Genomic DNA, 23714 nt, shown 5'->3' with positions numbered 1-23714 from the left:
GAAGGTATTGTTGGATACATTAATCAAAACATGACACAAAGAAAAACTAATGCTGAGAGTGAGCATGGTCAAATATGGTCACCTTACGCCCCCTCCCCTAAGGAAATTTGACAGATCTGTTTCTGCCAACCTTTGCTTAAAGGTTTGCACCGTATTTGCACTAATAACCCGGTCAGGCAAAAAATTCCAAATTTTTGGTATCCTGAAAGAAATAAAGTTTCCATGCAAGTTGCTGGTAGGTCTAGGCACCCGTAACTTATATCTGTGACCACGTAAACCATCAACACGACAGAACTCAAAAAAATTGATCAAAAGGCACATCGATCATTCCATGCAGTACTTTGAACACAAAAATTAAATCAAATCAAATTCTACAGAGGTCCAAAAAGTCCAAGTTCAGTCTTTGTAGTCTTTCCGGATATGACAAGCTGTGCATCCCAGGTATCCGCTTCGTATACCGTCGTTGAACTCCTTCCAGTAGGTTAATGTCCTTGAGTAAGTAAGGGTTCCACACAACGCTGTTATATTCTAACCCGGGTCTAACATAAACGCAAAACATTCGAACTAAGAATGCTGGGTTCTTGTTGTAAAAGTTTCTGTAAATGTTTGATGCTATGTTATTGGCTTTGTTGGTAATTTTGGCGATATGCGTGATAAACTTTAAGTTTCAAGTAAGTGACACCCAGATCCTTATGTTCAGTAACAACATGCAAATCATGATCATTAATGTTATACAGCGGAACAGAACCATGCAAAAACGACTGTGCTAAGCATTTATGAGATGACAATTGCAGTTGCCACTTTTCGGACCAAAGAAAAACTGATTTAATGTCATTTTGGAGCGATTGTTCCTGTAACCTGGGTTTTTGGTAAGAAAGCCGACAGTTTAGCATCATCGGCAAAAATTGAGATGTCACAACTTTGAATGGCCTCAGGTAGGTCGTTCACAAAAAACAGAAATAAAAATGGTCCTAGTACTGAGCCCTGCGGTACCCCACTACAAACTTCCGACCACGCTGAAAGAACATCATCAATTTTTACGCATTGTTTACGATTTGACAAATATGCAGTTATCCATTCAAGCAGTTTTCCACTAATACCATAGCATTTCAGTTTTTGTAAAAGCTTGTTATGAGACACTTTATCAAAAGCCTTGCAAAAGTCTAAGTAAACAACATGACCAGCCATATTGTGAACAAAAAACATACTGGTAATATTATTCAAATGAGCTATTAAGTTAGTCATGGTAGAATGTCCGGACCTAAACCCATGTTGCTTAAATGTAAAAAGATTGTGCTCCTGTATAAATTTCCATATGGCATCTGAGATAATTTTCTCAAACACTCGCTTGTGCGGCACAGTTCATGTCATGGGAACCTGTCGTGGGTTCAAATCCAGCTCCTGACTTCCTGTGCGGAGTTTGTATGTTCTCCCCGTGCTTGCGTGGGTTTCCTCCCACATTCCAAAAACATGCATTTCAGGTGAATTGGCCGGTCCAAATTGTCCCTAGGTGTGAATGAGCGAATGAGTTGTCTGTCCCTGTGTGCCCTGCGATTGGCTGGCAACCAGTTCAGGGTGTCCCCTGCCCACTGCTCGGAGATGGCTGGGATGGGCTCCAGCCCCCCCGCGACCCTAACGAGGATAAGCGGTACGGCTAATGAGATGAGATGAGATGAGATGAGACTTTACAGACGCAGCTAGTCAAGCTAACTGGTCTATAGTTGGCTTCACTTGTTGTGCTCCCCCTTTAAAAATGGGTATGACAATAGCACTAAGCCAGTCCTCAGGCAGCTGTGAATCCTCAAAAGATCTAGAGAACAGGTAAAATAATGGTTCACATAAAAAGTCAGCTAGCTTTTTAAGCAAGAAATTAAGAGGCGTAGCCCCAAAAATAAGTATTTTGTAATATATTTATCATATACAGTAATCCCTCGCTTTATTGCAGGTTCGGTACTTGGTTTCGAATTGAATTGTCTTTATTGTAATTGATATTCATGTATCATACCTTGTGTTATGCAGCAGACAGAACACAGCAAATGTTATCGCAGGTGAGGGCTTTGTGTGTGTTGTGTGGGCGTGACTGTGTGTGCAACTGTGAAAGGCTGGTGTATGCTGTCAAACAATTGGGCGGGCGCACAAGTTAATGTGGCCACCAAAACAAACTGCGGAGCTAGTATTTTAGCATCTTGTTCGATAGAAAATAAATTCATCAATTAAATAGGATTATGAGAAAAATCAAAAGAGTGAGAAGAAATGCTAATCACCAGCGCGTGCCCCGCGAATTGTTATCGGATCCGGGAAGAGGCAACATCGGGAGAGAAAGCAATAGCGAGGCGGTAGGTCCGGCTTGCTGCTACAGCTAGGGACAACTCTAAGCCACGGCGGCAGAGTCTGTATCTTACAAACGCCAGATCTATTGCTAATGAAACGGTTGACCTGGAGCTACAACTTGTGGGAAAATGCTACTTTTGTGACTCTTATATTTAAATTGTAATCACGGAGACTTGGCTCAATCTGAAGATCCCGGAAACCAGCGTGCAGGTAGCTGTCCACATCGCTTTCTTATATTGAAAGGTGAAGCTCTCCAGTTTTGTATGACTATTGTGTAATGACAATAATGGCCATTCAACTGCAATTCTGTCTTCTGTGTTTTAATCCGTATAACTATGGTTATTATGTTACAGTTATATGTATTATACATTACTGATAAATAATGTTTCTACTTCGCGGGTTTTGGCTGTAGCAGGACTTTTTTTGCTACCCCTGCGAAAGACAAGGGATTACCGTATTTGCGCTCTACTCAAGATCTAAAATGTATATGTCTTGTGAATGCACTCTCAAGATTCTAAATCGCATATGCGATTTCGATATACATTTGTGGATCTGCAAAATACACCGAATTTCTTCTTTTTACGTTAGTGGAGACATTTAAAAATTGGCTTTTAGAGTCCTTTAAAAAGTGCTTGAATTTGGCCATGAGAAAGACGAACAAACCCTGCTTTTAGCAACAATTAATATGATAACCAAAAGAGGGTTCTCGAAGACCACTCTGTATGTTTCTTAAAGGCTGAACAGTGACCTCACACTGATTATTGTGAGCCAAACATTATTTTAATTTAATTACACATGCACAATTAAAAACAAATATAAAATATCGGATGAAAAGCTCTCAAATAATTGACAGAGCCCTTAACATTGGATTAAAGACAAAAATAATACTATAGTTGCATATTCGTTATTGTAAGAACTCGTTTTTCATCATTGTTGGAAAGGTAACCAGCATGTTTGTACAATTAACATGTTAACAAGAGGGCACTCCAAAACAACTCAGTTTCTCAAGCAGAACAATTACTGCATGCGGTATAATTTCATTATTATTTATGCATTTCCAATTTCATTCACCGCATTTCCTGGTGTACAAGGCGCACTGGATTTTAAGGCTGAAGCGGATGTCGGGATCAATAAATTATTTGGATAATCGGTTGACAAATTAAACTGAAAAAGTGAGTTTTGATCTTTTAAACTCGTCTTGCCATCTACGAGTACCACATTTGATACATTTATCAGGAAAGTTGGTGAAAAATCTTGTAAGTAATCGTAAGGTGGCTACACCACAATTTAAAGTGAATTACTTTTCATTGATTTAAGAATATCAACATACTTAAATCAAGACACACCACACACTGTATTAAGGAATTTTTGTTACTTATCGACATAAGAAATTTGAATACAACACAACACAAAAGCACGGCGGCGCAGTGGTTAGCGCTTGTGCGGCACAGTTCATGTCATGGGAACCTGCTCCAGACTTCCTGTGCGGAGTTTGTATGTTCTCCCCGTGCTTGCGTGGGTTTCCTCCGGGCACTCCAGTTTCCTCCAACGTTCCAAAAACATGCATTTCAGGTAATTTGGCTGGTCCAAATTGTCCCTTGGTGTGAATGAGCGAATGAGTTGTCTGTCCCTGTGTGCCCTGCGATTGGCTGGCAACCAGTTCCGGGTGTCCCCTGCCCACTGCCCGGAGATGGCTGGGATGGACTCCAGCCCCCCCGCAACCCTAATGAGGATAAGCGGTACGGCTAATGAGATGAGATGAGACAACACAAAAGTAAGAATAAGAAAAAGACGAAAAGAAAAAATTTGGCTGGCACTATTAAGATAGAAAAATAACATGTTTGGCTTAATTTTTACTGTACATAAAACTTTAGGCAACTGGGTGTTCTTGTAATTCGATATAATTCCCTCTTTACTCTTTACTCACTCAATGTCCATCCATCCATTATCTGCATCGCTCATCCTCACTAGGGTCACAGGGGGTGGTGGAGCCCATTTCAGCTGTCATCGCGCAGTGGGCAGGGAACACCCTGAACTGGTTGCCGGTGTAACAGAGTTAAAATTGTATTGTTTTGAGTTTTTTTTTTTTAATTCTCACAAAATCTGTGTTTTTGTTGCATTACTGTTAGAACTCTGGTACCGCATTCATTTGTTAAGCCATGGGCGTGTGGGACTGTCTTTTTCGTTTGGCACTTTATGGGCTTCTACGCTTGCCGTACCTTCAGCTATATCACCTCGTGCTACAGATGTATGCAGTCGCGCATCGACGCCCTGACTTATTTGTATTGTTTATTGAATGCAGGCAATAAACCGAGTGACTGTGAACCCTTGTGTCGCGCATGATTGAGAGTCGTTACACCAGCCAGTCGCAGGGCACACAGAGACAGACAACTAACTCGCTCATTCACACCGACGGACAATTTGGACCGGCCAATACACCTGACATGCATGTTTTTGGAATGTGGGAGTAAACCAGAGTGCCCGGAGGGAACCCACGCAACCACGTAGAGAACATGCAAACTCCACACAGAAAGGTTCAATCTCATGACCTCAGAACTGTGCAGCAGACGCGCTAACCACTGTGCCGCAGTGCTGCCTCATTCAATGTCATAATGCATAAATAAATGTTCCGAAGCATTAGCCCTGAGTGCCAAAGCGTAAAGATATGTTTATTTTTTGTTTTATTTAAAAAAATAAATTATTATTAACGGGGCTGGGGCAGCACGCCGGCGCAGCGGTTAGCGCATGTTCGGCACAGTTCTGAGGTTGTGAGCTCAAACCTCCTTTGTGGAGTTTGCATGTTCTCCCCATGCTTGCGTGGGTTTCCTCCGGGCACTCCGGTTTCCTCCCACATGCCAAAAACATGTATGTCAGGTTAATTGGCCGTTCCAAATTGTCCCTAGGTGTGAATGAGCGAGCGAATTGTCTGTCCCTGTGTGCCCTGCGACTGGCTGGCAACCGGTTTCGGGTGTCCCCTGCCCACTGCCTGAAGTTATCTGGGATGGGCTCCAGCACCTCTGCAACCCAACTGAGGATAAGCGGTGCAGATAATGGATGGATGGATGGGGTCAGGGCTGCTCATCAGTAAGCGTCAAGCTTCTGGACATGATGGGGTTTTTAAGGGTTATTGTTCTATCTACGTTATTCATTATCCATTATCCGTTATCGGTCAGTTCATAATACGCTTCAAAGCCTAGGAGCCGGGACCCTTACTCTCAGCCAAAAGGCCAAGCTAAGGTCCTAGCCCTAACATCTTAATTAATACAATATCCTAGAATCACAGTCGATAGTTTACGTCTAGGTGCCCCTCCCCCCCTTCATAACAGAATGCCACGCTTTCAAATTTCTGGCCAATTTGTGGTTTTTGGGTGCGCTTTATACTCCGGAAAAGATACAAACTTTTCAATTTAAAAGTCAGAAAAGTGATGAAATAACCATTGAAACTAATCCAACTTTCTTTTTTACTTTGCAGACTGATCGATTTAGAATCACAGTGCAAACACTGTCCAATTTCAGCAGCAAATCAGATATCTTTTTTTCCCAGTGCCTCTGGGTAAAAAGGACAAAACGATGGAAAAAAAATGACTCGTGGAGCTTATTGATGTTTCCCTGCTGTGCTTCTTGTCTTACTCTTTGTGCGCTCTTGTTTAATCCGGAGTCTCTGAAGGTAACCATCGCCGTGGCGATAACGACATCAAATGGAGGAAATACTCAATCAGGCACCGGATGATTTGTTTCCCCCTTATGTCCGCCTGGAGCTCCCTCGCCGACGTGACTCCTTGCTGCCGCTCAGCCTCTTCTCATCCTTTTCTTGTGCAATCCCTTTAGGAATGATGAGCGAGTGGGAGGGAAATGCCCTTGATTTGGTTCATTTCTTTTCACATATTTTTCGGGTTTGTAGGGGTGCTTGAAAACCTTAAAAATGTTGAATTTGAATGTTGTTTTTTCAAGGATGGAAAGGTGCTTGAATTTGAGAATTTGCAAATGCTTTAAATTGTTGCCATGTTTCTCAAGTCTCCTCATAAATGACGCCGTACCTGCTGTCTGGTGTTTTTGCTATGCGTTTCTTTGGTGATTAACGGCAGCTGGCGTTAGTTTGTACGGCATCGTCCTAAGAAGCGTAATTGCATCCTATGGGTCGCCCCCAAGAGGACAGATGTATGCTACACTCAAACAAAGCACTATGTGTATTAGTGCAAGGATTTTTTATCAATTATAGACATTTATTATGGGCCATGCAAAAAAATTAAGCGGTGAATTGTAATGATAATAACTTCCTGCAACTGAAAATGTAAGCTACATATTAACCCTATTATGGGGAGAAGTTTTTTGTCGAAAAAATATATATTTCCGATTTACTCAAAATGTAAAAATTATATGTCTTGATACATTTACATGAAAAATGAACTGAATATCTAAATTGCAGGTATATTTTTGGCTCTTCAAAATATATGATACACACCAGATCTTTTCTTTTAATGCTTAGAAAGTCCTTAAAACAGTCATGTAATACTCACAGCTGACGAACCAGACCCAGCCTGTTGGACCATTTAATCAGGCCTACCTTAAATTTCGGTCTCTAGGTAATTTATATTAGAGGTCATTATTTTTTAAATAAATGCAAACCAAACCCCCTCTACGGCCGCTAGAGGGTAATGTTGAGTTTTTATAGCATGGCGAGTTGGTGTAAGGGTAAAACTGCTCCCACTCAACTGATGAAATGAACAAGTTAACACGTTCAATGACAAAAGATTTTTTGCCCGTTGCAGTAGCTAGGGAGATAAAGCTGTCATCTAGGGAGCAAGGAGGTCGCAGGTTCGATTCCCCGCTCCTGGGTTGAATGTCGAAGTGTCCTTGGGCAAGACACTGAGCCCCTAATGCCCTTGATATGACTGACTCTGCGATCGGTGTGTGAATGGATGAAATGTGAAGTGTGTTGTAAAGCGCTTTTGGAGATCCTCAAGTGACTTGCAAAGTGCTATATAAATCCATTTACCGTTATAAAAAAGCTTAATACTGAAAAATAAAGCTAAAAATTTGGAGTTGACATTCTTTTACTGATTCAGCCCGCCTCAGAAACAAAAAGTCTGGAACCGGCCTCAAGGCCAAACTGAATTTTTCAACACTGCCTGAAAAAGCGCTTGAATTTGTCCATTAAAAAGGTGTATAAACACTGATTAACCCCCCTCAATTTCTTTTGTGCAGCCGCGATGCTAAATGTAGATGTCAGTGATAGCACATCCTCACCTTGCCATAATGAGACCTACTTCTTCTTCACCCACCTGGGAGGAAAGGGCCAGCATGTGTCAGCCCTCGAGGCGCTCGGGAATAATTGGGCTCTTTAAATAATCCGCGAAGGCGTTGAAGTTCGTATTTAGAAGTTTCCGTTACGGATGATCGCACCTGAAAAGAAAAGCAGACTGGAGTTGATCTGCTTTCATTTCCAGGCAGATAGATCTTGACTGCAAGCCAGTTGGAGCCGACAGAGCGCCGGTGGCGTCCATGTAGGGATACCCGAGGAAATGCGGAGGTGTCGCCCGTTAACTAAATGGGAGGATTGAGAAAAGGGCCATTTTTGAATGAGGGATGCAAATGACTCTAATGGGATGGAAGTGAAAGATGAACAACCCCTTACACCAGGGGTCTAAAATAGGGGTGGGAGACACTGAGATACTGTGGTAGTATCGATCGATACCGATCCAATACAGATATGTTTAGCTTTGAAATGTGATGAACAATTAAACCCTACCCGTTCGGGCTAGTTTATAATTACGATAAAAACAGTGCAAAGATTTTAGGCACTAAAATCGTAAAATGAAATATTAAATGACTACGATTTAAACTTACAGTATAAAAAAAACAAAATGTAAATATTTCTGATACAGCTGTTTCAAAACAAAAGCCTACAACGTCAAATAAAATAAGCCACGTAACAAAAATACAAATATAACAAGGTCAACTTTACCTTCCATTGCACAATGGCTTGAAAGTAAAGTCAAATAGTACCATGTAAAACGTTTAACAACATAAAAATAAAATGATTGTACAACAATTATTATAGAACAAAAGTCAAAAGAGTCAAACCAAAAAAAACAGCAATGTAACAAACAAGCCATTTTGGCTTTTTCCACAGTGGAAATGGATTTACACGTTTTTGTTCAGGAACAGTAACAGGTTTGCATTCTTGGTTGCAGTTCATTGCTCTTTGTAGAGAGAAATTTCTGTATTTGTTTGTGTAAATTTGCCATAGTAGCAGACAACTTTAACATATCACACCTGTCATTTCCTGTTGTTGGGGAAAAAAAACTCCACACGGCGCTTCCCATTTGCCTCTGACATACTTAGCGTCTGATAAGCGTACACGCTTAGATTTGGCTCTCTTTTCTGCCTGGCAGGCAAGATGCATCAGCAGGGCAGGTAGGGAGAGATGCTAAAACGGTGCCTGACGGTCACACAAACAAGCATAACCTGTCATGAACCGGAACAGGTGGAGAACCCAAATGCGTGACGATTCTCACACAAGCTTTTATTTTACGGGAAATGGGGAGTCATGCACGTTAGGGGCAGTCTGGCGTGGAATGACAGGAAGCCAAAGACCGACGAGATCGATACCAATTGCCCGAGCTGATATCGGACAGATAGGGTTGATACTGGACAGGACGGGACAGACAGGATTAATATCGAAACAGGATATTGAAACTAAACAGGAAAAACTAGACGGGAACGAAAACTGGAGAGAATAATAAACAGGACAAAAATAGACGGGAACGATACCGGACAGGAAACGCAGGCAGGAAAAACGGACTGAGTCAAAACCCATGTCTTGCGGGGCAGAGGTTCGTTGACGGACTGACAAAGGGAGAGTGAGAGCACTGAGCTTAAATAGAAGGGAAGCCAAACTGTCAACGAGCCGCAGCTGGCGCCACACGTTATCTATATTAATCGGAAAACTATAATAATGCCTGTGCTCTGTTTGTCCTATATAAACCATATATATTTTTTAATCCTCAAACATTTTTCAAAAAGCGCCAAAGATTGCCAAAGAGCTGTATGGTTTCTGGCCCCCGGTGTAGTGCAACCGAAAACCAGTGCTACAAATCACAGGGAGAACACAAACTACGGAGTCTCAAAGTGACCATAAAGCACACAATTGCTTTTTATCCTTTTTACAGTATATTGCCTTTTACAAAGGAGGAAAAAATGATGATGGCTGAACGAATGATGGTGGACAATTAGCTCATGTTATGGAAAATAAATGCAAATTTCTCGACCAATCACTAGGATTTTTTAAGGGGTGGAAACTGGTAGTGTTGGCAGGTATGTATATGTGTTGTGTTTAGAAAAGATCCCTTGTCATCTGTGGTTATAATATGTATGATAGATTATAATGTAGGCTGAATACTAAGGCATAATACTGAAAAACAAAGCTTAAAATTTGGAGTTGACATTTTTTTACTGATCGGGTCGCCTTAGAACAGAAAGTCCGGATCCGGCCCCAGAGCCAAGTTTGACGTCCCTGCTGTAAGTGGTGTAAGGGCAGCTTTTTCAGTACAACTTGAAAGTGTTTTGATTCCTTCTCTGGCTTTCTTGGAAACACAACTCAAGTGTGCCGTCACTTTGTTTGTCTCACTTTTCAAACATTTGTCGCTGCAATCTTAATTTGTGTTACCGTTGCTACCATTGTGAGCTCTTTCTTTTGAACTCATTTCTCAAAGGTAATCCCAAAAGGGATGAGGAAATAGTACATTTTTGCATACCATCTTTATATATTTCATCTGTATATTCCAATTATTTTTCGTGGTAATACATTTTGAAGTCAGCATGTCTATGACTCCCTGGGCTGTGACCTCATTGGAGGAACACCAGCACCCTAGCAAACCAGTCTCCATATTGTTTTACGTGGTAATCATTCGAAGGAGTTACGACTGTTAGGTCTCGTAAGCCCAGGCTAACCAGTTTTTAATATAACGTGTAACGCAAATAACCTAAAACAGGAAAATCGGAGCTTGTGTGCGCTGAAGTAAGAAAGGGGTCAAACAATGTAAGGGTATAACAAAAATCTATCTATCTATCTACCCTGGTAATATCTCTCGAGAGGGGTGACCGACAGCAAGACAAACACGTACACAAAAACAAAGAAAATAAAAAAAGGAAAACGTGGCAAAAAACACACACAAAGGTTTTTGGGGGACCACGGCCAACCCAAATGCCCAAACACCCAAACGAGTTAAGCACCTCGGCACCCAAATTGATCATGCTTTCTTCCCCCCAGATGAAACGGGACACAAGAAAGCGGCCATGTCACTCGAGTCAGGGTGACACACCACACTCTACTGTTCAAACAGCAGGGCCCGACAGCTTTCACTGGTTTACCCCTGCCGCATCATACGGTTGCCCTACCCATCCCTTAGAACGCGTCTAAACATCCCACTATCCTTTTACAACTCCACTATCACCAACAAGAGCTCTAGCTTCCACTATATTTAGACCTCTTTCCTGCAGTGCACTCATAACACCGTCCATCCACGTCAATCGCATCCTTCCTCTTGGTCTCCTTCCATTTACTTCTGCTCTGTAGATCCTTCTCAACATTCGCTCCTCATCCATCCTCTCCATGTGTCCAAACCAACCGAGTACTCTCTTATCCACACGTTCTCTCAGTTCCACTACTACTCCAGTTCTGTCTCTCACAATTTCATTTCTCAATCTATCCAATCTTGTCACAACTAACTCTTCAAAAAATTAATCTAAAAAAACATTTAACAAAAAGGTAGATGAAATTAACTAAAAGTAACATAACTTTTACAAATCTGAGTTCTTTGATTTGGCAAAGTGGAAGTATGCCAAATCAAATAACTCAATAAAACGGCTATGAAGCAAAGCAGCTAACTTCCCCCCAGTGGCAGCCAACCAGTGACTACACTGTTCTAGATAAAAAGTACCGGGGTGGCATAACCCCTCTGACCTAAAGTCATTAACAAAAAAAAAAACAAATCCTGCGTGTGGTATGTACCCAGTAGAGGCTGTGTCTGACTTGCCCCAGGGCTTGGCCGGACCAACATATCAGTAAGTAGGAGTGTGTAGCAAAAGCCCCATAAAGCAGTGAAGCCCTCGAAGGAAATGCTCCACACACAAACTGGGGGCTTCAAGATGATTCGTTCCCTTGACTACGCGATCATAGGGACAGAAAAATGTATAACATGCTTGTGTAAAATACGCTCTGAATAAGAAATATATATATATTTGAAGAGTGTACTAAGAGAGTGACAGAGTAAGAATGTATCATGAATAGTTCTGTGTCACTTTGTGCTTATGCAACGAGTGAAAAAAGAGGTGAAGTGCAAATTCATTTTAAAAAAGTTTTTGTACCTAGGTGGTTTCTTTTTTTGCAGAGAATTTCAATTGCTTTTGAAAAAAAAAATCAGGGTGGTGGATGTGTGATAACAAGTTTGTAATAAACCGGAAGTGCGTATTTCTATGATTCCCAACTCTGGGGGCCTTTCTTTGCAACTTTTCAACCACACTCGAAGCTAGCAAATCATTTCCTGGATCAGTCACCTGGTTCACCGGCTTTGAGGGGCTTCAAACGCTTACGTCATTAACACGCACCTCGACTCGCGATTCACGAACCACTCATATGAAATAATCGGCACAAGCTTCAGGGATTTGAGCCGAGGAGCACATCACTAGGAGTGTGGCTGAAAAGGATAATCAAAATAGTCAACAAAAAGAGTGTCAGCAGAGGAGAGTGAACAGCAAAATACAGGGTGCTTTTATACACAAAGGCTGGCAAAAGGTGATGGTTGAGGGGCCGATCCAGGAAGAGAAGAAATTGTTCCAACCAATGGTGTGGCAGCAACAGTGCAGGAACTGAACTCTTGAAATCTAAAAAACAAAATTGCAAAGCCAGTACCACCCAAACGCAACACAGGCCCTAACACAAGTGTTTAAGGTTTTGGTAGTATTTGTGGACAATTCCCAGGCTTTGTGTCACAGGTGGATGCAGTAATGGTGCAACAAAGGAAGAGCAGCCAAAAAGGGGATAACGAGTCAAGTCAAGTCATGTTTATTTGTGTAGCCCTCAATCACAAGTCTCAAAGGGCTGCACAGACCACAGATCATTGCAAACTACAGACCCTTATTACACCATCCCCTGATCTAAAACCTACATGAGGGCAAGGAAAATCTCAAAAACCTCAGCATGAGGAAAATCAAGAAACCGTGAGAAGGGACCACACATGAGTTGAAAATGTGAGCGATTTAAAGAAAAATGTCACGTCCAGAACAAAGGGTAGGCCCAATCGTGTAAGGTTTCTCACAAGTTTATGGAGCGCCTGCGATCCGGTGCTTGCTGGACACGGGAAGCAAGCTGCTCACAGAATTGGAACGTGTTCCGAATGCGGAAATGTATCTCCTGGAGCGGGAGATCTTGGTGTCGAAGACAGAAAAAACAGGTCGATAGCCGGGACAGGAGAGCCAAAACGTGGTCGGGATCAACAACAGGTCGTAAGCCGGAACGGTAGAGCAAAACGTGGTCGGGGTCAAAAAACAGGTCGTAGCCCAAAACAAATGGGGAAATTAGGAATGGACGGGTGGAAAATGGTTGACAAATGGGACAGACGGGAGTCAGTCAAAAATGCTTGCCTTGTGAAAACAGAGGTTCGCTGACGGACTGACAAAAGGTGATTGAAAGGACTGAGCTTAAAAAGGACGGAGAACCAATCAGGTAACCCGCAGCGGCTGGCGCCAAACGAGCGGGCAGAGGTGATACTAATCAATCATCATGACGAAAAATACAAATATTATAGAACAATGTTGATAGGGCAGCTAAAATACCTTCTACTGCACAATATTTTGAAAATAAATTCAGTAATGCAGATAATGTTTCAATTGTCTGTCATTGGCTCTGATGCCATTGTGACAACATATTTAGAGGTTTGTATTCAGGAACAGTCACGTGTTTACCCTTTTGGTTGCAGTTCGTTGCGCTTGTTTCATGTGTTTATGTACATTTATGGTATTGCCACAGTAGCAGATCACTTTACCACACAAATTTCACATGACATTGTCCTTTCCTATGGTAGAAATAAGAATCAACACAGTGCTGCGCTTCCTTTTTGCCTCTCTCATTTTTAACTTCTTGTAGGTGGTGGGCGAATAGATTTGGCCCTCTCTTCTGCTTGGCAGGCAGGATGCAGCAGCAGGCCAGGTATGGAGAGGTGCTTAAAGCGTGCCTGTAAATCGTAATCTCAAGCATAAACTTAGAGAGTTGCCTTGGACGCTGGGTCAGGGGGAGAAGGGTACGTCAATTAAAAGTTAGAAAAACACTGAACTTCTGTTTACTCTTTTAATTTATTTCAAATTTTACCATTTATAGAAAGGGTAATGCGTGCACTTCTAGTACATTGCTTTGGAAATCAGGTCAGGCCCTTTTGCAAAACTCCGGCCCCTCCTACTTGTAATCCTGCTCCACCGCACATTGTTCCAAAGGGCCCCGGCCGCGAAAGACGATATTTGAATTCACTCCTGTTTTGATGACAGCAAGTTTGGCTCACGTGGTGACCTTGACACAAAAAGAGGTCGTTTAATAGTTCATGAGCGCCTCAATTAGTTATTAAACGACAGAACACACACGCAGGACTTTTATGTGGCTCATGAAAACGGTTCTCTCCAAAAGGGGACACCCTTTTTTGGCTGGAAGAAAATCTTTTAAATAAGTAGGACCATGCTGGAAAATATGTCAAAAAACGGAAATAATTACTGAAGTTGTTTTATTTTGGGCTTTTGTTTATCCCCAACTCTCACAATTTGCAATTAGCAAACAGCTATTCCGAGTACTGTCACATTCAAGATTGATGGACGAGGCATCATAATGAGTGATAGCCCGACCTGTCAACACTTTTTCTGGGTGATTTATGTCCACAAATTCTGAGACCTCATTGAATTCTGCCAAAATGTCTTACATTTGGGCTAATGGAATGATGGCAGCATTCTCCTCCTTGTCGTCTCTCAACACCTTATGCACGGCGGTGTGTGTTTAAATACCTTTCTATTATCTCTTGCTTTGTTTCGAAGGCCAGAAAAAGACTCTTCCTCTTCTTTTCTTCTTGTCAACTTTTCTACATGTCTTTCGTAGGGACATTAGTGAATGATAGCTCTACGTAGCGGGACACGAAGAGCAAATTAGATTTAAGTATACGCATTGGGTTGCTAGCGTAGAATGGCAGCGCGTACTGTACTGGATTGTATTTTTGACTTTGTATCCTGAAACACCTCTGTAACTAGAGACAATATTTTCCTGTTCAGGCACTTTGTATTCTGAAACTTTTGTATGTAGATACCTTTCTTAGTAGAGGTATCACTGTACTCGAATTGAAGCTGACCCGCTAAACGCTCTTTAACACAGCCCCAAAAGAAATAAATATAAGAAAATGTGTACACTATCCTGTGGAAACAATGAAAATTGTATTCCTTTTTGCTTGTGTAATTTTGAGAGCCTGCAAAGATTACTTAGCTGAGACACTTTAATTCAATTTCTCTCTGAGCTTTAAAGCACTCCAACATCTCCTTCTCCATTTCTAGGTACTGCCAAAGAATTTTAATTTTGTTTTCAGGCATGTCGTATTAAAAAAATGATTTTACAAATAAAAAAAACTAATTCAGACGCGTTTACTTTTGCCCCAATGTTGTTCTTGTTAGTTTGTTGTTACTGTAAAGGTCACTTCCCCCTTCCCACACGCTGAATACCATTTGCTACTGGTCACAACCAAATATGCGCAAACAAGCTGACCTCCTGATTTCAATATTTTAATTCATAGTTGTAAATTCCGAGTGAGTACACACTGTAGGGAGAATATCTTCATGGGGTAAAATTCAGCGTGCTCATACGGCGCTACTGTAACTGTTTTCAGTTGTAATTTTGTAGCTAAATAGTACACATAATTTTCAAACGGATCAAGGTGTGATCAGCACACTTCCATTTATCATCAGCAAGTAATAAATAGCGAAGTAACGCACCATGTCGTAACGACGGTAGGGTTACAAAATTTTATTAACAACGCGTTACAGTACTTTTACCAAGAAAACTAATCGTTACAGTGAAAAGTAATTGTGTTCCTTTGTAACACGTTAGTCCCAACACTGATTGACAAATGGCAGGAAAGACCTTATTTGGTCCAGTGGATTCGTATCAAAACTGATCCAGACCAAAATAACAAGATCGGGATCCATTTTTTAAAATAATCTGATCTAATTTATAAACCCAAATGATAGCATACAATATATTCTCAAATTCACATACATTCTTCAATTCAGTCTCATACGCATACCATTATCACCACTTTCTAGTTTTTTGTTTGTTGAAAAAAAATGGTGATTTAAGGCATTCCAAAAGTTTTTGCCATATAGCTTCTGTTTTATGAATACATTTTGTGAACCAAAAGCAAAACTTGCTTCTTTAAATTTTTCAACATTTCCTGTGGTTTGCGTGGAAAATGGGAATCCGTCGGTGACAAAGTAGTCACCTCTGCTACCATCTCAAATAGATGCACAAAGGCGCAGACACTGTGTTATCTTAGCCTTGTTTGCATCTTTGCTTGCTGTGGTTTATTAGTCAAATTCTGCCCCAGAGTCAGGTGGACCTGCGGTCACGTGGGCTGAAACAATATGTTGTCGTTACTAAACAAATTCCCTATTAAATGAGTTTGAGGTCTACCAAAACTCTTGAAATGAAGATTCAAGTATAGTTGATAAGTGTATAGTTGAGTGCACACTCAAAATGAGGAGAGGAGACACCAATGGATTTTAAACTTGCAAGGAGAACAGACGGTACCAAACCTGTCATGTTTTTCAAGGTGGAATGCAGGCAAATGTGCTTAACAAAATATTGGATTTATTGACAAAAAACAGGAACAAAGGTGGTGTCCTGACAGTACCTACCTCTCAGGAGCTGGATGCCAGACATTCCCGCCTGCCCCTATGTAAAAATGACAGGCTGCATCAAAAAGACCTTTACCGGAACATGGGACGACTGAAGGTACTCGTCTGACCAGAAGAAACTGAGGACTCCTCTCCTCGCCTCGCCGCAAGGACAGGGACCTTCTTGCCCCCAGGACTTGGGCGGTTGAGGGTTCTTGTTCTTCCCCGCTGAAACAGGGACCATAAGCGGCCAGGTAACCTTCACCTACCACCAAAGACCAGATGAGGCTGGGTGACCTTCACCATGCTGCCAGTACAGGAACCTTTTGGCCGCTGGGACAGGGACCAAAAGCAAATGAGGAACCTTCTCTTCAACGTCGGGACAGGAAAGAGAAGCAGCTGAGTGACCTCCTCGCTGCCAGGACAGGAAACAGAAGCGGCCGAGAGACCTTCTCCTCGCCGCCAAGACAGGGAACAGGTGCAACAGACAGTCCTTTGACACCAAAAAAGTAACAGAGGAAATGGACGCGTCCCGCTGTGTCCTATGATGGTCAGGTCATTCTGTCATGTTTTGCGGATGTGGACTTAAATGTGGGGAAACTGAAATGGAGGCAGATGTGCTCAAAAAAGACAATAAACAGTTAAACAAACAAAAACAAACCAGGTATCCAATTAATTGTGAAAGTGTCCGAACCAGAAACAAAATCAAACCTTACATAACAACAAAAGACCAAATTAAGTTTGTGATCTGCGCAATCTTAATGAAGCTTTGGGATATTTAGGAACAAGTGTGGGGAGATTGGGCACAAGTGTCCCTAGTTGCAAACCCAGTTGGCACCCCTGTGGACGAACATGGTGTGCCAGATCCTGACAAAAGCCTCAGGTAAGGCATCCCAACCTGTTCTAAAAGGTCCTCACCAGTGTCATGATTACTGATGTGACTCAGCTGTGCCCGCTCCTTTGGCGCCAACTGACGCGGGTTCTGATTGGCTCCCGATCAGTATTTTTGTCCTGTCTGTCCCCCTTTGTCAGTTCGTCTGCGAACCTCAGTTAACACTGGGCAAACCTTTTTCGACTTTTTGTCCCGACCACGTCTTCTCTCCTATTCTGGCTTACGACTTGCTTCCGACCATGACCACGTTTTTGCTCTCCTGTCCCGGCTACTGACCCGTTTTTCCGTCCCCGACACCGTCATCGCTCGCCACGGAAGATCCACTTCTGCGTTCGGAGCACAATCTGAGTTTCAAAGCGACCTGCTTCCCGCGTCCAGCAATCACCGGATCGTGGGCGCAACCCTTTCTCTTTCTTCCAATAAAACTTGTGAGAAACGCAATGCAAGTGGGTCCTGTCTTCGTTCTGGTCTTGACAACCAGAGCCCTTTCTTTTTACTAAATCTCCGGGTTACAAAAAGCGAATCGGCCCTAAAGGGTGTGAATATCAAATAACAATAACATAATTATCTAAAAGAGACAATGGTGTAAACAGTGTACAATAGGTATAATAACAAACAACAGTTCAAAACAACAGTCAAAACAATAAACTAACATGACAAACAACTTGAGCAATAATAATAGTCTCAATAACAAACAACCCTGGCACCCTTAGCAAACTTTTTTGCATGTGTCCAATAGTAAAAGCGGACTAAATGATTCATTTATCATTCCCCTCTTTTGAAATCACAGAAACAGCCGTTTTCACTGTATGAAAAACTGAATAACGAAAATTAAATGAATTACTTCACAAAAATGTTTTCAGGTTTTCTTTATGCTTAGCATCACTACCCACAAGCTGTTGTCTATAAAACCCTTTCCCACATTGCTCATAAATGAGGTGTTTAGTCCAGTTCTCCATGGATGCTTTCCTTCACACGGTTTCTCTGTGCCCCGCCATGTTACACTGCTTTAATTCCATCCAGTGTAGTTCTATACATCTGGGTCATGCAGACTGGTAAGTGAGTAAATCTCAAGCCTTTGCCGGGAAGTTAGCCATCTAATCGGGGCAGTTTTTTTTATTATAGGTCTGTAACATGGGTAGCTGCTTTTCTCAAGGGCTTTGCTGCATCACAGAGCAGAACCTTCGAAACCAAAACTTTCATTCTTCAGCTTTACCCTGTAAACTTTGCACCTGGCAAGCTAAGACGCTGAATCCCTCCAATGATAGATGAAAGCTTGCTAGGACTGACATTAAAAAAAAATGCGTCAAAGTTCAATGTCCAGTTCTACGTAGCCGCCATTGCCTTTGAGCATGTCACACTCATGATTAGTCATCATCTCCGTTTTTGAACATGCAAAACACGCAATAAGTATCGGGTTTGGTTGTGAGTAATGGATCCCATCTGTGAAGGTGCACATGCCTCTGGTCAGCGAGCTCACACTTCATGCCATGACACCAGGGCGGCACTAAGCCATCCAATGAACATAATGTAGCCTTTTTTTTTTCCAAGGGATGCATTGGTCAGTAATGGCTACAGAATTGGCTTGGGAATTAGGTTGGTGTAGCAAGGAAAGATTATACTATAAACTACATCTGTAGATTTGAAATAGGACAGACATTTTCTTGACATTGTGCGACGGGTAAAACAAGTTTGGAGTTGAGCAGTTCTGTTGAGGTAAAAAACAGAATATTGTAGGCTTGTGAGTACAGACCAATGCTTTCACTAATATTATTTCAAAATGGCTGACAATCATTTACATACCAAAGCAGTGGAACACGGTGGGCTAGGACAAAAAAAGGAACATGAGTCAGTGGAAAATTCCCCAAGTTTTAGATTCAGACCAGTCCTTTGTCAGAACAGAATCTTGCAGGTGGTTTGATAAGACATAAGGCCTCCCTTCCAACAGTAAATCAGTATACCACTTAGAACAATGTAGAGATCGTATTACTACTAGATAAATTTGATACATTGTGGCGACAAGTGATTAATACAAGAAGTAAGTATATAACAATAAAATATATAAATAGTCATGAGCGGTAATAATCATCACTAAATGAATAACGCAACTATTTATGCAGTGACACATTTCAATTTAACAACAATTTCCAAACATATTTTTACTACAATTTGACTATTGTGAAGAAAAGTGGCTGAAAAAAAGAATGAATCAATAAATGTCAGAATATTAAATGAAAATTGTACATGATGAATTGCTTATGAGGTGAATTAAAGAGAAAAATAATTTAAATGAGAATTTATCAGCTATGGCTCACTAGGCTCACTTATCACATTCCTTTGAGATCTACTTCGATGGTCCTTCCTAAGGTTAGCTTGCGTCCTGCTGAAGATCAAGGTCAACAAAACTTAACTCAACTTTAGCCCTATTTTCGTATTGTGCTCATGACACATTAAGTCATGTCAATAACCTATAATTGCCAGCTGGTAAAGTCAAATTGACTTTCAGCTTTTGGAGCGATTTAGAGGTGTCTCAGGTTATGCTGTCCTTACACTTTGTGATGAAGAATTGATGTTTAGCAGCAAGGTGGGAAGGCACTCTCTGTTGCTTGTTTGAAATCTTTGCAGGGCTACACGAGAGGGGTGCCCACCATATACAGAGCGAACCTTAATTGCAGATTTTTCATTTTAATCTGACAATATAGTTTTGTGCACCACATGCTGCTGCCCCACTCACTCCCTATTGTCTCCCAGCGATTACGCACCTCCCTCCACCACCCAGTCCATTTCCCAGGTCACTGATTAGTAATTGGAACTGTCTGACCGGACGTGACCACTGCGCTATGCCTACCGTGATGAGAAAAAGGACACACATTCGTCATTTACACAAATAGCATTAGAGAAGCGAACAAAAATCAATTTAAATGATCTATTATTTTTCTCAAGCACAAGGACAGGATCAGAAGGGACAAAGAGTGAGGACATTAGATAGTATATGTTATCAAAATCCTAAGACCGGAAAAATGTTCAAATTTTGCATTAAAATTTTTCTCACTCTGATGGGATCTTTCCAAATAGCAATTCCTTAAATTTAGGTTGAACCATCCCCTTGATCAGGGTAAGGCCACTCGACCTTTTTTTGATTCAGGGACCATTTTTTTCCCCGATAACAGGGGTTAAGCAATACACCTGGCGCTCAATGTGATGCTCTGTATTAGTCTGCTAACAATCCTTTTCATCAAATAAACCACATTGGGGAAGGAGACATTGAAAAAGAAAGTAAGACCATGGCTCCAAATTGCTAGGGTTCCCTACCCCATGATTGTGGTGTTGCTCTTCTCAACTCCTTCACACATAAATGTTAACCTCTTTGGCTGTAGTTAGAGTTTGCAGCATGATAAAGCTACAAAAGAAAAATCATCCAAAGTCATCAAACCAGACCAGTCTCGTGTGTGGTTTAACAGAAGCAGTGAGACATGGCTCCAAATAATTTAAACTGCGTAAGCTTTTCTTCGCAGCCTTCCAGAAGTCTCATTGTTATTGTCCAGCAGAGTGGTGAAGCCTTTTGGAAGAACAGGTAAAACAGATGCGCTCTAGACACTTGGAGGAACCTAAGCCAAAAACCCATGAGACAAGACACCTAGTTGATGTTGAAAGCTATGAGCAAATACAAGAGTACATGATAGTCAAAGGAATACTCAGACCCAGACTGGTTGTTCAGCTGAACTTCACTATCCGCAAGATCTTAACCTTCCATACTGGCCTTAGATATTTTTGTGTTTCACATACTGAGATTTACTTTTTACGCAGGGCGTTGGATAATTTTCAGTAGATACCCTACACAGATTTGGGCCATAATTTGTGAGACAACCTGTGGGAAAAGGTTGTATACATTCTTGTAGATGGACCTCACCTGATGCCTTCCCAAAAATGTTTTGGTTTAAGTTGAATTAAACCCATTGGCATATTTCGGCATTTGTGAAAACATTTCAAGTCAAGTCATGTTTATTTGTATAGCCCTTAATCACAAAGAATTTCAAAGGGCTGCACAGACCACAGATTATTGCAAACCACAGACTATTATGAAACCATCACGTGATCTGAAACCTACATTAGGGCAAATAATATACAGATATTGTCATCATAAAATATAGGTTATTTATATGGTGTAGAATAGAAGTGTGTTTTAGGCTTAGATTTCTGTACGAATGAGGTCAGTACTGTGCTGGCACGTTTAAAACATTCACATTCACACTGTACAACATTGCCTTCTTTAGATGGATGATTGTTGTTTTCAGTTCACTAAGACCGGAAGCCTTAGAGGCGCGAAGACATCCGCGAGTGGAATAAATTGGTGAAGAAGATACATCAAATGAGCCGTGTCTGACAAAGACAGAAGGGTTGATGAGTAGGAAAGAGAACTGCTGGGAGGTTGATGATTGGTATTTATAGCACAAGTTGGCACATGATCCAAACTGCGGACAAATGAACAGTTGACAGTGCTATTGGTTAAATAAGACTTTATTTGTCTTCATTCGGTGCTCTGATGTTAACCGCCATTGTATTTTTCCCCAAAAGACTTGTGCCAGGTGAAGTGTGGCTAGGCTGTTGAGAAGCAGACCCCCAGTGGTCTCACAAATGTACAATTTGATACCATTACACAAAGCTTGTGCAACCCAGTCATTGGTGTGACTCATCGTGGCCACACATGATTAAGCTGCTAGCTTCTTGCCTGGATGATGTGACAGGTGTGTTTGTGTGTTACAAAGTGATGGGCTTGTTTTTTGTGCCGATAGTTCAATTGAAATCAGTCTATTTCTGGTAATCAAGTTTTATAAAACCACGTAAACACATATGAAAACTGGATTGTATGTAAAGATTACTGATGCGAGGCACCTGAGTCGGCTCCGTTGGCGCCAACGGCCTCGGACGCTGATTGGCTACTGATCGCTTTTTAAACCCCCGTCTTCCTGGCAACGATTGTAAGTTCGTCTGCGAACCTCAGCCCCACGCTAGGCAAGCCCTTTTTGACTACTGACTCAATCCTGTCCTGTTTCCCATTTGATTCCCGGCGCCGACCTCTTTTCAAAACCTGTTTACGTTTCTGCTCCTCCGTCCCAGCCATCGACCTCTTCTTCCCCCGCTTTCGGCACTGCCTTCGCTCACCACAGAAGTGCCACTTCTTCGTTCCAAGCGATCTGCTACTCGTGACCGACGATCACCGGATGGTGGGTGCAAGCCTTTCCTCCTTCTAAATAAAGCTGAGTAAAAACAAACATTGACATTGTAGTCTTTGTCTGACAGCAAATAGTCCAATCAAAAGCGATGGATTATGCCTTTAATTTTCAGATTACTAGTGCATGTATAACCTTTTCCCGCTCTCGGCGACATGAGTGCAGGTCTTTTTTATTTGTCAGAATAGCAAAATTCAGTGACTGTGTCCGACAAAAAATGCACTGTGCTGTTTGTTTCCCGCTCGAAGCAAATCTCCATCAAACAAAGGGTATGACAGCGCACAATTCTAGGTCATTTTTGGGGGACCAGAACCCCAAACTTTACTGGCTCGGCCAGGCATATGGTTTATGCGCTGTTCCAGCCCGGCGCTCTCACCAAAAGTTGATTGTAGAAAATGGATTGCAGATAACAGATGCAAGTCATTTTTGACGGATAGAGAAGCAAAATAATTGGCCTGGCTCAGAAAAAAACTTTACTTGCCCGTGCTCACAAGAAAAGGTGACTCTAGATAGATAGATAGATAGATAGATAGATAGATAGATAGATAGATACTTTATTCATCCCCACAATAATAAAGCAAAAGGAATACAATATACAAATACCCAATGTGACGTGCTATTAACCACTGTAGCGTGTTGTATAGAGTATTTAAGTAGTGCTACATAAAATACGCACTGCAATAAAAGTACGGTAATATGCAATGTAGGGGGTGTGGTTTAATGTGGGCCTTTACTCCGCCGGGTGGAGTTAAAGAGCCTCATGGCATGAGGAAGAAAAGGTCTCTTCAGTCTGTCCGTGGTACAAGACAGTGACAGCAGTCTGTCGCTGAAGCTGCTCTTCTGTCTGCTGTGTAGTGGATAGGATGAATTGTCCATGATTGACCGCAGCTTTTTCAGTGCCCGTCTCTCAGCTACTGTTGTCAGGCTGTCCAGCTCTGTGCCCACAACAGAGCTCGCTTTCCTCGCCAGTTTATTGAGACGAGAGGCATCCTTCTTGACGCTGCCTCCCCAACACGCTGCCGCATAGAAGAGGGCGCTTGGCACAACAGTCTCATAGAATATTTTCAGGAGCTTTTTGCAGATGTTGAAGGAGGCCAGCCTTCTGAGGAAGTAAAGTCGGCTTTGACCTTTTCTACATAGAGCTTCTGTGTTGGCAGTCCAGTCTAGTTTGTTGTCCAGCTGCACACTCAGGTATTTGTAGGTCTGGACAAATTCTACAACTTCTCCTTTGATAGTTACAGGAACCGGGTGAGTTTTAGTTCTCCTGAAGTCCACCACCATCTCTCTAAGGGTAAAGGTTATTTTCAGCGTGTCAGAATCGGAAAATTTTGCAGCCCGGTTCG

Source organism: Urocampus carinirostris, chromosome 17, assembly GCF_059441175.1.
Source record: "Urocampus carinirostris isolate Australia breed hairy pipefish chromosome 17, RoL_Ucar_1.0, whole genome shotgun sequence".
Taxonomy (NCBI): Eukaryota; Metazoa; Chordata; class Actinopteri; order Syngnathiformes; family Syngnathidae; genus Urocampus; species Urocampus carinirostris.
This window is presented reverse-complemented; position numbering follows the sequence as displayed.